The 13,489-nt window shown below is 34.0% G+C and overlaps 2 pseudogenes; one reads left to right on the forward strand and one right to left on the reverse strand.

Moving 5' to 3' along the window:
* Positions 1-666: 666 nt before the first annotated feature.
* LOC102967882 lies at positions 667-2,084 on the reverse strand (annotated as a pseudogene).
* Positions 2,085-11,012: 8,928 nt separating this feature from the next.
* On the forward strand, positions 11,013-11,455 carry LOC102968173 (annotated as a pseudogene).
* The last annotated feature ends 2,034 nt before the right edge of the window (positions 11,456-13,489 follow it).

Below are 13,489 nucleotides of genomic sequence, written 5' to 3' on the forward strand. Positions count from 1 at the left end.
TGTGACTGCTTAACACAGTAAACAGATTAAAGTATTTTTGCTTTTTTGAAGACTGATAGAACTCTCTTTTGTTGCAAATTTCTTTCCTCTCCTCTCCTCTCCCCTCCTCTCCTCTCCTCTCCTCTCCTCTCCTCTCCTCTCCTCTATTCCCCTCCCAAAAGTTCATTTTTTTGCAAAAGGCAGAAAAATTAGTTTTTCTAGAAGAAAATCTGTTTCTAAATGCCATGAAAGTCTTAATATATATTATATATTAAAAAAGACAAAAATAATGGGTAAGTGGAAATAACAGATTGAGTAATTGTAACTTTATGAAGGTATGATTAAATTAAGAAACAGCGCATACACATACCTAAGTTATGTAAATTAGAAATGTATATCAACAGTACAAATACGTTGATACTGAATCTTGATACATTACTTGTATATATAACTACTACTGTTATTAGTAAACCTTTGGGACTCAGTTTTATGCCTAAGACAGCATCAGTATGTCTTTAAAATCTTCTCTTCTTCCTGTATGGGAGGGTATTTCTAGATACTAATTTTCCTATCTAATATTCAAACACAGAAAACCTACTCTACAAGATACTTCAATTAATGAGACTTTAAGTGTTTGTTTATTAAACTTTTGGACAGTAAACACTCCATGGGCACCACATACAAATACTATGTCAAAAGCGTTGTTACATTAAGCCTTTTGATAGGGCTTGATTGGTGATGAAACTTTATGACATGCTTGAGCCTCCTACTGAAGGGATCACATGTGAGGTAATACTTTGTCCAACCACTGTAGAGGTCCATTCAGAGGAAGTTCAATCCAGTGAGCAGTCTTTACCATCTGCCTTCTGTATTCTGCTTCCCACCCTTTCACAAAACTCATGGTACATATTCTAGTCAGCTGATACACAACTTCAAAACTGATTAGCACACTGAGTAAGAAGAGAAGTAAATTCCTGGTTGGTGAAGATCTTCAAATTGCAGCCTGGTGGAATTTTACACTCTTGCTGCAGGGTGCCAGCTCTATATCTGACTACCCTTGAGGCTCTGCACAAAGATTGCACTATCACTTAGGCACTCGGCAAAAACTTCCCACCTATGTAATATAAGCACACTCCTCTTCCTATATGTCTTTCTGTCATTCTTATGTAGCTTTTTGGTTGACATTGGAGAATAACCCTGTGCAGAACCTTTCTTAATTGGATGGATCTGTGAAGCCATCTACAGCGAGTGAGAGCTATGATGTATGGAAGTTCTCTTCAACCCTCTGGTTTAATTCATAACATGATACTGAACACCAAAATGCAGGTTCTGAGTAACTGGATGCAAATCCAACTATGATTAACAGGCAAAGAGTAGTAGGATTTTTTTTTGCTGTAGATCATATATCCATACATGTGTTCCATTGTTGATCACCTGTTCTTCCATCTTCACTGATACATCCAGAGGATGGAGTTTTTAGGATATAATTATTCTGTGGCTCAATTCCCACTAGGAAATTAGTGTTTTCTGGAAAGGAATAGGTATAATTATCTAGAGGTACCAGTTATGTTATTTCAATACCAAAGGCAACACTTGTGTTTCCAATCTATGGTAGTAGTGAAGTTAAACATACTTCATCCCTTTAAAGACTAAAAGCACATTTTCAGTTTACATTGCTTTGAGTCCACGATGACTATGAATACCAGGCCAGAACCATAATCAGGAACATATAAAATATGGCAGTCCTTTCCAATGAGATACTTGAAGATGACCATTGAGAGGCCCTGTTTGCTCAAAGCAGCTGTAAAGGCCATTGTATCCCACTGATCTATCACATATGGTGTACTTAGTCTCCAAATTTCAGAGTGAGGGCTTGGTATGGTAACATGTTTAGCGTTACAATTTTGAGTAGTGATGCCTTCGTCAAGTTCATCTAATTGTCCTGTTTTCTTTAGTTTCTTCTTCAAACTTTTAACTACTTCCTCATACCACTATTCTTCCTGTCAATTCTTCTCTCCTCTACCTGTTCCTCTAGATTCACCAGATGATTTCTTCTGTCCCAGCAGTCTCTTCACAACTGGTGGAGTGAATGACATGATGGACATTTTCTTACCAAAGGCAGCAATCCACACTAAGAAAATATCTTCTTTTTTTTAATGTTTATTTATTTTTGAGACAGAGAGAGACAGAGAATGAACGGGGGAGGGTCAGAGAGAAAAGGAGACACAGAATTGGAAACAGGCTCCAGGCTCTGAGCTGTCATCACAGAGCCCAACGCAGGGCTCGAACTCACAGAGCGTGATATCATGACCTGAACCGAAGTTGGACGCTCAACCGACTAAGCCACCCAGGTGTCCCAGAAAATATCTTCTTTATCTAACCTGAAGCATTGCTGACCACCATGCCTCAGTGTCTCAGCCTAGGGCCCCTTCCATTGTCTCTTGTCTCATCATTGGATAAGGTCTATTGAGGACCACTGCCCTGGTCCACCTTCTGTAGTCAAGCCAGGAGTAGACACTTGTTTACCCCTTGGGAAAGCATGGGGGCTGCCCCATGGAGTACCTTGAGGACTGGACAAACTTTGGCCAAAGAAGGTTTCACAGAAGCCCTGGTGTAAAGTTTATTTTTTAAAATGTCATACACTACACATTCATTTTTAAAGATTATAAAAAGCAGACTGTTTTGAAGTACATAATCAATAAACCACCATTTTGTCACATAAATCATAAGAACTTCTGTAAAATTAACTCTACATAATGCTTTGATTTGAATTCAGATTTTTAAAAAATTGAATTTAAAATCTAAAAACAGTATAATATTTATAGCAGAATCCAACTTGTCTCCATGCTTTCACATATACAAAATCTCCCACATTATAACTCAAATCAGTTTGTCAGTACCTGAAGTCATTTATCCTCCAACCAAATTTGCCAGTGCTGGTGCTTTTACCTTTCACTTTGTCTAAATAAATGATTGTCTATAGGAACTACCCTAGTGCCTAGCCCAGAAGCCTATGTGTCATTATTCAGTGGCCCATTTTCTACTTCATGCCGATATCTAACAAACCACAAGTGGATTTCACTTTCTAAATACTCCCTAATTTTTCTCTTGCTACTTGCCACTAATTTCGTCTTGCTATCATTAATTTGCCTCTGAATTTCTGCAAATTATCATTGTTGCCTGACAATCCATTCTCTGCACTTTATTCAAATTGTGTAATTCCCCCTCCTTGAAAATACTCAGTAATGCCATTCTTACCAAATTACCGTATATATTATTTGCTTGACTGACCTCTTATGTAATTTACCACATAATACCAAAAAAACATTGTGATTGCCTATTTGTTTTCTTTGTGTTTAGGTATTTAAGAAGATCATGCCTCAAGATAGACTGCCTTCTTAAGGTAGATGACTTCAAAAGAATCCTGAATAGTTTCCTATACCTAAAAATTGGAAAGTATCTTTGGTAAAAATAAATCAATTACATAATACTCTTTCCACATTTACTAGCTGTGTAATCTTGGCCAGTTATTTAAACACCGTACCTCAGTCTTCTCATTTATTAAATGGAGATAGTAATAGAATTTATCACACAGGATTGCTGTAAAGATTGCATATATCTATGTTAAAGCACACAGAACAGTGTTGGGAGCCTGTTAAGTACTATAGAAATATTAGCTCTTATTTCATAAGTAGTATATGAAAACAAGAAATGTTTTTTACTCATAATTATCTAGGAAAGTAGTTTTTAAAGTTTATGCTAAATTACTATACGTTAACAGATATACACACAATAAGTTAATTTATGAATAAACTCAAAATGATTATTAAATGAAGCAACAGATGTTACTTTCCCCACACACATACAAAAAGCTGGAGGATATGGTGAAATTCTACGTAACTACAGAAGAGTTATCCAAAAAACTAAATACTTAATGTCAGTTATGTTTACATGCTATAGATCTATTATACTAAATTAGTTTTTATCTTTATCAATTCCATCATCTTGTTCAAAAAATAAACATTAGCAGTTTTATTTCAACCATTTTTATAATTGTTTGTATTCTTACTCAAGATAACCAAACTACCATGCTAATCTATAACTACAGGCATTAGCTTTCAAGAGATACAGATTTTTATCAATTAACACTAAAATAATAATACTGAATTTCTCCTTACTCTTTATTTTATAAGGCATCGCTCTATATTACTTTAGGATTAGAATGCCCCTTTTATATAACTAAGCTACATATGTTAATGGTGAAATTTTTTTAGTGTTGTGCACAAAAGTCCTTTTAGAAGTACAAACTCCACTGTGAAATTATCATTCAGATATAGACTAAAGTGTGTGAAATAAAATATTATACTATTAGCTTTCAAATATTTTTGTAAATTTCTTTTACCGATCTCTTCTCAAAACATTATCCTAAAGCATCTTCTCTGGAAGAATGCCACGTCTTATTATAGTAAGTTGGAGTAAATATCTTAGAATGTGACGTACTCTCTCTAAAAGGCTGACCCATCTGTGAGGTTCCAGGTAGCCAGAAAGCAGCAGGAGATGTCAATATACAGTAACATTTAAAATTCTCATTTAGAGGGGCACCTGGGTGGCTCAACCGATTGTGTCCAAATCTTGATTTCGGCTCAGGTCATGATCTTGCAGTTTGTGAGATCAAGCCCTATATCAGTCTCTGTGCTGACAGTGCAGAGCTTGCTTAGGATTCTCTCTCTGTGTGTTGCTCTGCCCTCCCCACTCCAGCTTGTACCCCCCCCCCAAATAAATAAACTTTTAAAAAAAGAATTCTCATTTAGAGATTTATTTTTGTTTTTACAAGTATAATTAATAAATAAGCTATATCGGCTTCCAGCAGGCCCAATCTCTGTTCACCTAAAGATGTCACCTTAGGGAAGATCATTCTGGAATCCCTTCCTTACTGCTGAAACAACCCGAGTTCTCATTCCCATTGCTTAGTTGGGGGAAAAAAGACCTGCCTTCTCTGATAGAATTCTGAATATACTTTCTAGAGGAACCAGTTTACGAGCTGTGGTTAATAATAATGGAAATGTTACAGTCAATAGTAGTCTTCTATAACATCATGGTAAATAGTATTTAACTTGTTTCAACAATCACCTTTTGTGGTATTGTTAATAGCAGGAATTTAAAAAAATCTGCATTTCAAAGTGCTAAACTTCTCTGTGTCAGCTTTTAGAAAATAACAGAAATGTAAGTTGGGGAATATTCCTAAATTCATATTCAACAATTTGAACATTCTACCATAATGTTGACAACATATAATAAACTATTTGTCAGTTTTAACTGCACCAAAATCATGACTGAGAAAATTATTGAATCTGAGTGTTTACAGCTGCTTTTAATTTCTCATTAGTTCCTGTTGTTTAAGCAATAGAGAAGTGAAATACAGTGAAATACATCAAATATACTTGGCTAAAATCTTAAAGGGGGGAAATTTGAAACATCAGAACAATTCAACTGAAAACAAAATTATGGATAGATTTAATATAGTGAAAATATCACTAACAAATAACATAGATCATTAAAATTTACTACGCATGGTAGTGGGGGGGACAAGTCAATACATAAACTCTTAAGGGATGAAGAAATTTTGTGTTTTTCTTATCAGCAAACATATATATATTAAATATTATTTAAAAAATTTGCCAAGAAAACACACATATTAATGGATGTTCACTAATGTTCTTCTCATCATCCAAGAACCATGCTACAATTACTTTACTACAACACCTCAGGTTTTGAAGTTTTATTAACTGTGAAAGAAATATATAGGGATTATTGGCCAGAGCTTGCCACAGTTATTTCTACCTCACCAACTCCTCATCAATCAAGAAATTGTCATTTTTTTTTCCCCATGGAGTATACTGAAGTTCATATTGCCTAAATGTCAGTGTGAAAGAGACTTAACTCTCTTTGGGATGAAGATCATGTACTTTCACTCTTGCTCATCATTTTGAACCATTTGACTAGATTTTGGCACCTTCTTTGTAGAAATGTGTGCACACATGAAGTAGCAGGAGTAAAATGCCAGAGGCTTCTTTATATTCCAGAGATATGAAATTCCCAATGTGCTACAAGCAGTATCTTAAACAAAATAAATTCCAACATTAATTCATAAAAATAATTTAAGGAATTTTCTTGGTTTGTTCTGACAGTTTCTATGCAAATAATTCAAGCTTACGAGACATTACTTGGCATCTCTATAGACAAAAGATGACTGTTGGTATTATATGTAGCATATTCTTTGCTTTACAAGTTTTTCCTAATAATAAGCCTAAGTATCCTTATCACTTAGCCAATATGTTATATCTCTGACACTTTTGTCCTAATTCTGGAATAATGAAAACTATTTTTACATTTTGTCATTAGGTTTCCTTGGGTTCAGATTTTTTTTTTTTTAGTAAAGTGCTAGCATTTTTATATATTGTATATGATGCATCTATTCTTTGAAAATTCAAGGATCACTGACATATTTTATCTTTTATACCACAAACTTTATAGTGTACGATAATTTCGAGGAAGATTTACTTGACTAATTACTTAACTACTATAAAACCCACTATAAAATTTCATACAAGCCTGTGAAATTCCACACTGATGATTTTACTAAAAATATAAACTTATACAAGAAGGTATGAATGTGCATATACATATACCCAGATAGTCTTAAAATGTGGGACTTCATTTATTATATTGTATAGGAAAATAATCCATAATTTATTACTTTTCTGTGCATATGGAAAGTAGGAGAAGGTGTTTTTTCGTGATATTTGGTGCAAGAGCACAGTGTGTTGTGTTTATTTAGCACCTGCTGTGCTGCCACATGCCAATCCACGCTCTCCTCACCACTTTTCACTTGTACACACATCAAACAGAAGGGACATTGAGTAGGATGATTTTATTTGAAATAAATGTCCTTGTTACTAAATAGCACTTTAAGTCATTATTAAAACCTACTCATATTTCAAGTTCTAGTTCATCTCCTACACTCTTAATAGAGCATTTCCAGATACTGATAATCCTATTGAAGATTCCTTTCTCAGAAATGTAATGTTTTTAAGAATCGGTAAGCTCTTCAAATGTGCCAGTCCTTAAGTGTCTTTTTTGATTGTTTAATTCTAAAAGGTTGACTGCTTGATGGGGCTATAGCCCCATATCTATTCTTTTTAACCTGATATTTTGAGAATTTATCTGAAATATTTATTGAGTAGTTCATATATAATTTTCCCTCAACTTCATTTGAGGTATAATTGGCATATATTGTGTAAGTGATGTACAGCTTGTTGATTTGATACATTTGCATATCGCATAATGATTATTACCTTACCTTTAGCTAACACGTCCATCTCATCATCTCATCACATAATTACCATTTCTTTCTTTCTTTTTTTTTTTTTGGTGATAATGTTTAAGATCTACTCTTTCAGCAACTTTCAAGTATATAATCCTGTATTGTGTTTTTTTTTTCTTTTTTTTTTTTTTTGAGAGAGAGCACGAGTTGGGGAGAGGGGTAGAGGGAGAGAGCGAATCCCAAGCAGTTTCCATGTTTGGCACAGAGCCCAATGCAGAGCTCAGTTCCACAACCCTGGGATCATGACCTGAGCCAAAACCAAGAGTCAGATGCTCAACCGACTGAGTCACCCAGGTGCCCTTAATTCAGTATTGTTAACCATAATCACCATGATGTGCATTGTATCCCTCAAACTTATTCATTTATAACTGGAAGTCTGTACCCTTAGACCAACATCTCCCCATTTCTTTCACCATGCTCCCCCAGCCTGTGGTAAACACCATTCTATTCTCTGTTTCTATGAGTTCAGCTTTTTTAAAGATTCTAACACAAAAGTGATATCATATAACATTTGTCCTTTTTCTGATTTATTTCATTTAACATAATGTTTTCAAATTCCATCCATGTTCTTACAAATGGTAGAATTTCCTTTTTCATCATGGCTAAATAATATTCCATTGTGTGTGTGTGTGTGTGTGTGTGTGTGTGTGTGTGTACTACATCTTTATTCATTTATCCATTATTGAACACTTAGGTTGTTTCCATATCTTGGCTATTATGATAATGGTGTAATAAACATGTGTGTCGATGTCTTCAAGATTATGTTTTCATTTCCTTTGGATATATAAAAGAAGTGAAATATTGATGGTAGTCCTATTTTTAATGTTTTGAGGAGCCTCCATATTATTTTCCACAGTGGTTGCACTAATTCAGATTCCCACCAACAGTGCACTAAAAGGAACCACAAAAGACCAAAGCTGGAGGCATCACACTTCCTTCCTTATATCAAACTATGCTACCAAATTATAGTAATCAAAACAGTATGGGACTGGCATACAAATGGACACATAGGTTAAGGGAATAGAACACAAACCCCAGAAATAAACCCTTGCGTATACAGTGAACTAATATTTAGAAGGAAGCCAAGAGTATTCAATGGGAAAGGATAGGCTCATCAATAAATGGGAAAACTGGATATCCACATACAGAAAAATGATACTGGACTCCAATTTACACCACTCAAAAAATCAATCCAAAATTGATTAAACACTTAACCATAAAACCTGAAACCACACAGTTCCTAGAAATTTAAGAAAAACAGGGAAAAATTACCTTGATACTGGTCTTGGCAATGATTTTTTTCATATGACACCAAAAGCACAAGCAACAGAAGCAAAAATCAATAAGCAGGACACATCAAACTAAAATACTTCTACAAAGCAAAAGAAAGAATCAACAAAATAAAAAGGAACCTAGGACATAGGAAAAATCTTTGCAAATAAAATATCTGATAAAGGGTTAATATCCAAAATATATAATTAATTCATACAAATCAACCACAACAATAAAAACCAACATTCTGATTAAAAACTGGGCAGAGGAACTGAATAGACATTTTCTCAAAACAGACATACAAATGGCCGACAGCACATTTAAAAGATGTTCAATGAATGTTCAGAGAAATGCAAATCAAAACCACAATGAGACATTACCTCACACCTACTGAGGTGGCTGTCATCAAAAAGGCATGAGATAACAAATATTGGTGAGGATGTGGAGAAAAGGAAACCCTCCACACATACTTTGGGAGGAACAGTGAACAGGTAGAATAGTCTCAGCAAAGGTGACCTCAATTGTAGGAAATTATGTCTAGTTAAGAAAAGTTGAAGAAACAGGTTGTATTTAGTCTGAAAATAAGACCTAGAGGGCAACTTGATCATTGCATTGATACCATTTAAGATGTTCCATATGAGTAAGAGCTTAGGTTTATTCTGTGTTGCTTCAGAGGGTAACAGATGAGCTATTAATACCAATGTACAATTACATTTTAGAGGAAGGAGAAAATAAAGTATTCTCCAAGATTTAATTAAGTCACTGGACAGCCTGGAAACCAAACAGTGAACAGTGAGAAAATGTATTAGGAAGGCATAAGAACTAAAGGCATAAGAAGACAGTCATTAGTCAATAAATTTGAGTCAATATTCCAGGAAATATCAAGCACCAATAATGCAAGAACAGATAATTTTTCTAGTTTTGCCCTGATTTACAACATTGCTGCTCTCAGGAAGGCTTAATCCCTCTCCACAGTCCTTCAGAATAAATGAGATTTACAAACTCGGTGGGGAACAACAGGAAACCAACTGAGGCCTGCTATCAACAAGGCACATGGCCCATCAGTTGCTCATCTTCTTCAAATGGCTGAAAAGCACAGTTCAGATATGAAGCCATATTTTATGAATTCCTGAGACTTACCTCACCTCCACAGGGAATGCAATTGTCAGTGTTCCCAAAAAGGCCTGTTTTAAGGTAAAATTTGAAAAGTAGCTGGTTGAAATCAATCTTGGTCTATGGAAAAATACATATGATAATTAACATTAACATCTTGTACAAAAAATAATAAAAACTACCATTCTTAAGTTAACAATCATCTGAAATTTACTTCAGTTGTAAAAAGTCTAATATTTTAGGAATAAATTAATTTAGGGTTTAGGTAAGTAGTTTATAAAGAAAAAGATATATACAAGAAACTACTGAAAATGAAGTGAAAAATACAGGGTGGGCATAGTCTCATTATAGTCAAGGTTTCACAGATGAAATACTCTGGAAAGAAGATAAAAAATAGTAAATTAGTCATGCAAATGTATAAAATTATTACTAAAATATATCTTAGCATATACATATACAAATATAACATATCAAGGTAATTTAGGTAGCCTCCCTTTAGTGCTTAAATCAATAAATATATTACATATCCAGTCTTTCTCTCTGTTTTTCTCTCCATCTTTTTCTCTCTCTCCCTCTCTCTAAGTAATACATTTCATTGTTTTTGTTATTGAGAATTTTTTAATGTTTATTTGTTATTTTTGAGACAAACAGACAGAGAGAGAGAGAGAGTGCCAGTCGGGGAGGGGTGGAGAGAGAGGAGGACAGAGGATCCAAAGTGGGCTCTGTGCTGACAGCAGCAAGCCAGATGCCTGGGCTCGAACTCATGATCTTCACTGTGAGATCATGACCTGAGCCGGTTTTGAAGGCTCAACCAACTGAGCCACCAAGATGCTCCAGTTGTTGAGAATTTTTAAAAACCACTATTTCTGTATTTAATATCTGTCCTTTCAGTTTTTTCATAAATAATTTCTTATAATTAAATCAAAATGCTCGTGTAGTGCTGCTATCTTCTCATTAAACATTACTTGCTGTTATAAGAATATGGATTGCAATCAAACATATAAAAATGTTCAATGTAATTAGTTATTAACACTCACTAGTATGGCTAAATTAAAAAGACTGACCATAACAAGTATTGGAGAAAATGTAGAATAAAAATTGTAGTACTTTGAAAAGTTTAACGAAATTAAATAATCCCTTAGAGACTAAGCAAAAAAAGAAACAGAGAAAAAGGAAAATAGGAAATGTAAGAGAGGATAGATATTACCATAGATCTCACAGACATTAAAAGGATAAAGTGAGCTCTTTTCTTTTGCAGCCATGGATGAAGGAAGCACCGGCAGCCAAAATAAATTTCAATCCCTTTGTGACTTCTGACTCAGGCAAGAACTGTAACAGGCATTTAAATTCACCTTCCTACATTTGCAGCAAGATTATGTTTTCTGCTCTTTGCAAAGAGCTGATACAGAAGTACAATGTTCTACCCATGCCCATTTGAAAGGATGATGATATACAAGTTTTGTGAAAACACACAAATTGGCAATTAGTCCAGGTGTGCAGGAAGAAATACATAATCTACATTGAACAAGTGCAGCGAGAGATGGTAGATGGCACAAATGTCCATGTGGGCATTCACCCTAGCAAGGTGGTTATCACTAGACTAAAACTAACTGCAAAAAGATCCTTGAACGTAAAGGCAAATCTCACCAAGTGGGAAAGGAAAAGGGCAAATATAAGGAAGCAACAATTGGGAAGATGCAGGAATAAAGTCATCTTATATATGACTTTAAATAAAAAACAGAATGAAAAAAAAAGATAAAGTGAAAAATATTATGAACACCTATTTGCAAAATAAGTTCAATAACTTGAATAGAACAGACAATTCCTACAAACACAGCTTACCAAAATTAAAAAAGTAGACATCTGAATAGCTATATATTCTTTAAAAAGAACTCATAATCAAATTATTCTCACAAAGAAAATATCCCCAGATGGTTATAGACTGTATCAAATTTCAAAGAAGAAATGGAATAAATTTCATAAAAGGTCTTTGAGAAAGTAGTTGGGGACGGAGCAAAGTTTATTATAAGCAAATACATTTCTGTCCTTTTCATGTACAAAAAAAAATAAGAACAAACATCTGAATGATGTTTATTGAAATGATGAACATGTTTCTGCTTAATTTTCTTCTCATGATTTTAGAAGTAGATATTTTTCTAATATTTGTGCCAAGACATGTTTAGAAGCATCAACTGTGACCTACATTTTACTTTGGCCTGCATTTTGTATTACTGTTAGGTTAAGAAAATATTGAGATATGCAGACATCGGACGGTTGCCCTTTGATAAGTGTGAGCTGAGCAAAATGAATGTTGTGAAAACGAAAGTTTTCGTTATTAGGTTGTGATGAAATTTTCCATTCTATTGTTGGTCATTATTAGATTAGTTATCATAAGAAAAGTTTAACACTTTCCAGAAGGCTGAGGCAGCCCATAGATATCTCCTTACTGACGTCCATTAGCAAATAACTAGGTGAATTTCATTTAAAATCTATTCATTCAATAACTTTTGTCTGACCAATTCTTACTTGGAACTGAAGGTATCAATAAAAACATCAATTCCCAGCCACAGTATCACAGATATTGTTTAAGAGAGGATTAATAGATATTTTAAAAATTTCAATACGTACTATACGTACTATAACATGCATATACGTGGAAAAGCAATTCATCTCATCTGGAGAAAATTAAATCAAGATTCAACTTAAAAGCTATAATCCTGATGAAAACACAATTTACTAATGGTTTTGAATTTAATAATTGTTCTAAAAATATTTTTGAGATGAAAAAATATCGAGTGCCTGTGATAAATGTCTTGCATAACTTTATTTATAAAGTATAGTTAAGTTTTGCATGATATCAATGATCTTTGTTAGCAATGTTTTTAATGGCAAAATGAGTAACATTTATTTTTTGCTTAATATTCTGATTGTTTTCAATTTTCCACTATTAGAAATAATACTACATTTATATTTCTATATATAAACTCCTGTTTTTCTCATTTCTTTGTGATAATGTTCCAGAATAAGATTAGTAACATTACCAAAATTTAAAATTAGAAGTGTAATGGATATAACACATTAGGGGGCTCTATGCATATTACTAAAACAATTTCCTAGTAACTGTTAACCAATTTATAGCCCCATCATACAATTAGTTGCATTCTTACCAACATTAAGAATTGCACTTAGGGGCATCTGGGTGGCTCAGTCAACTAAGCGTCCAACCTCGGCTCAGGTCATGATTTCACAGTTCATAGGTTCGAGCCTTGCTTCGGGTTCTGTGCTGACAGCTCAGAGCCTGGAGCTTGGTTGTTTCAGATTCTGTGTCTCCCTCTCTCTCTGCCCCTCCCCCTGCTAGTGCTCTGTCTTTCTCCCTCTCTCTCTATCTCTCTCTCTCTGTCACAAAAATAAACAAACATTAAAAAGTTTCACTTAGATAATATTGTATAGTTTATAGAATGTAAAAATATATAATAAAGGAAAAATAGAATATTAATGATAGAAGTAAAATTTTATCACAGTAATGTGTTAACCCATCAATGAAGATAAAGAAAGCAGATTTGGGATATGAATGGAGAATTAGTAACTACTAGCTGTGTAAGGTTAAGAAAATTAATGCATAAATGACATTCTAACTTTCAAAAACATTACGATCTATTGAATATTTTTATAAATCTCTATGATCCAAGCTAGAAAGCACTATGTCCTCTAAGGTAAAAATAGATACATGATCACTGGGGA

The sequence above is a fragment of the Panthera tigris genome, chromosome C2 (genome assembly GCF_018350195.1).
Source record: "Panthera tigris isolate Pti1 chromosome C2, P.tigris_Pti1_mat1.1, whole genome shotgun sequence".
NCBI lineage: Eukaryota > Metazoa > Chordata > Mammalia > Carnivora > Felidae > Panthera > Panthera tigris.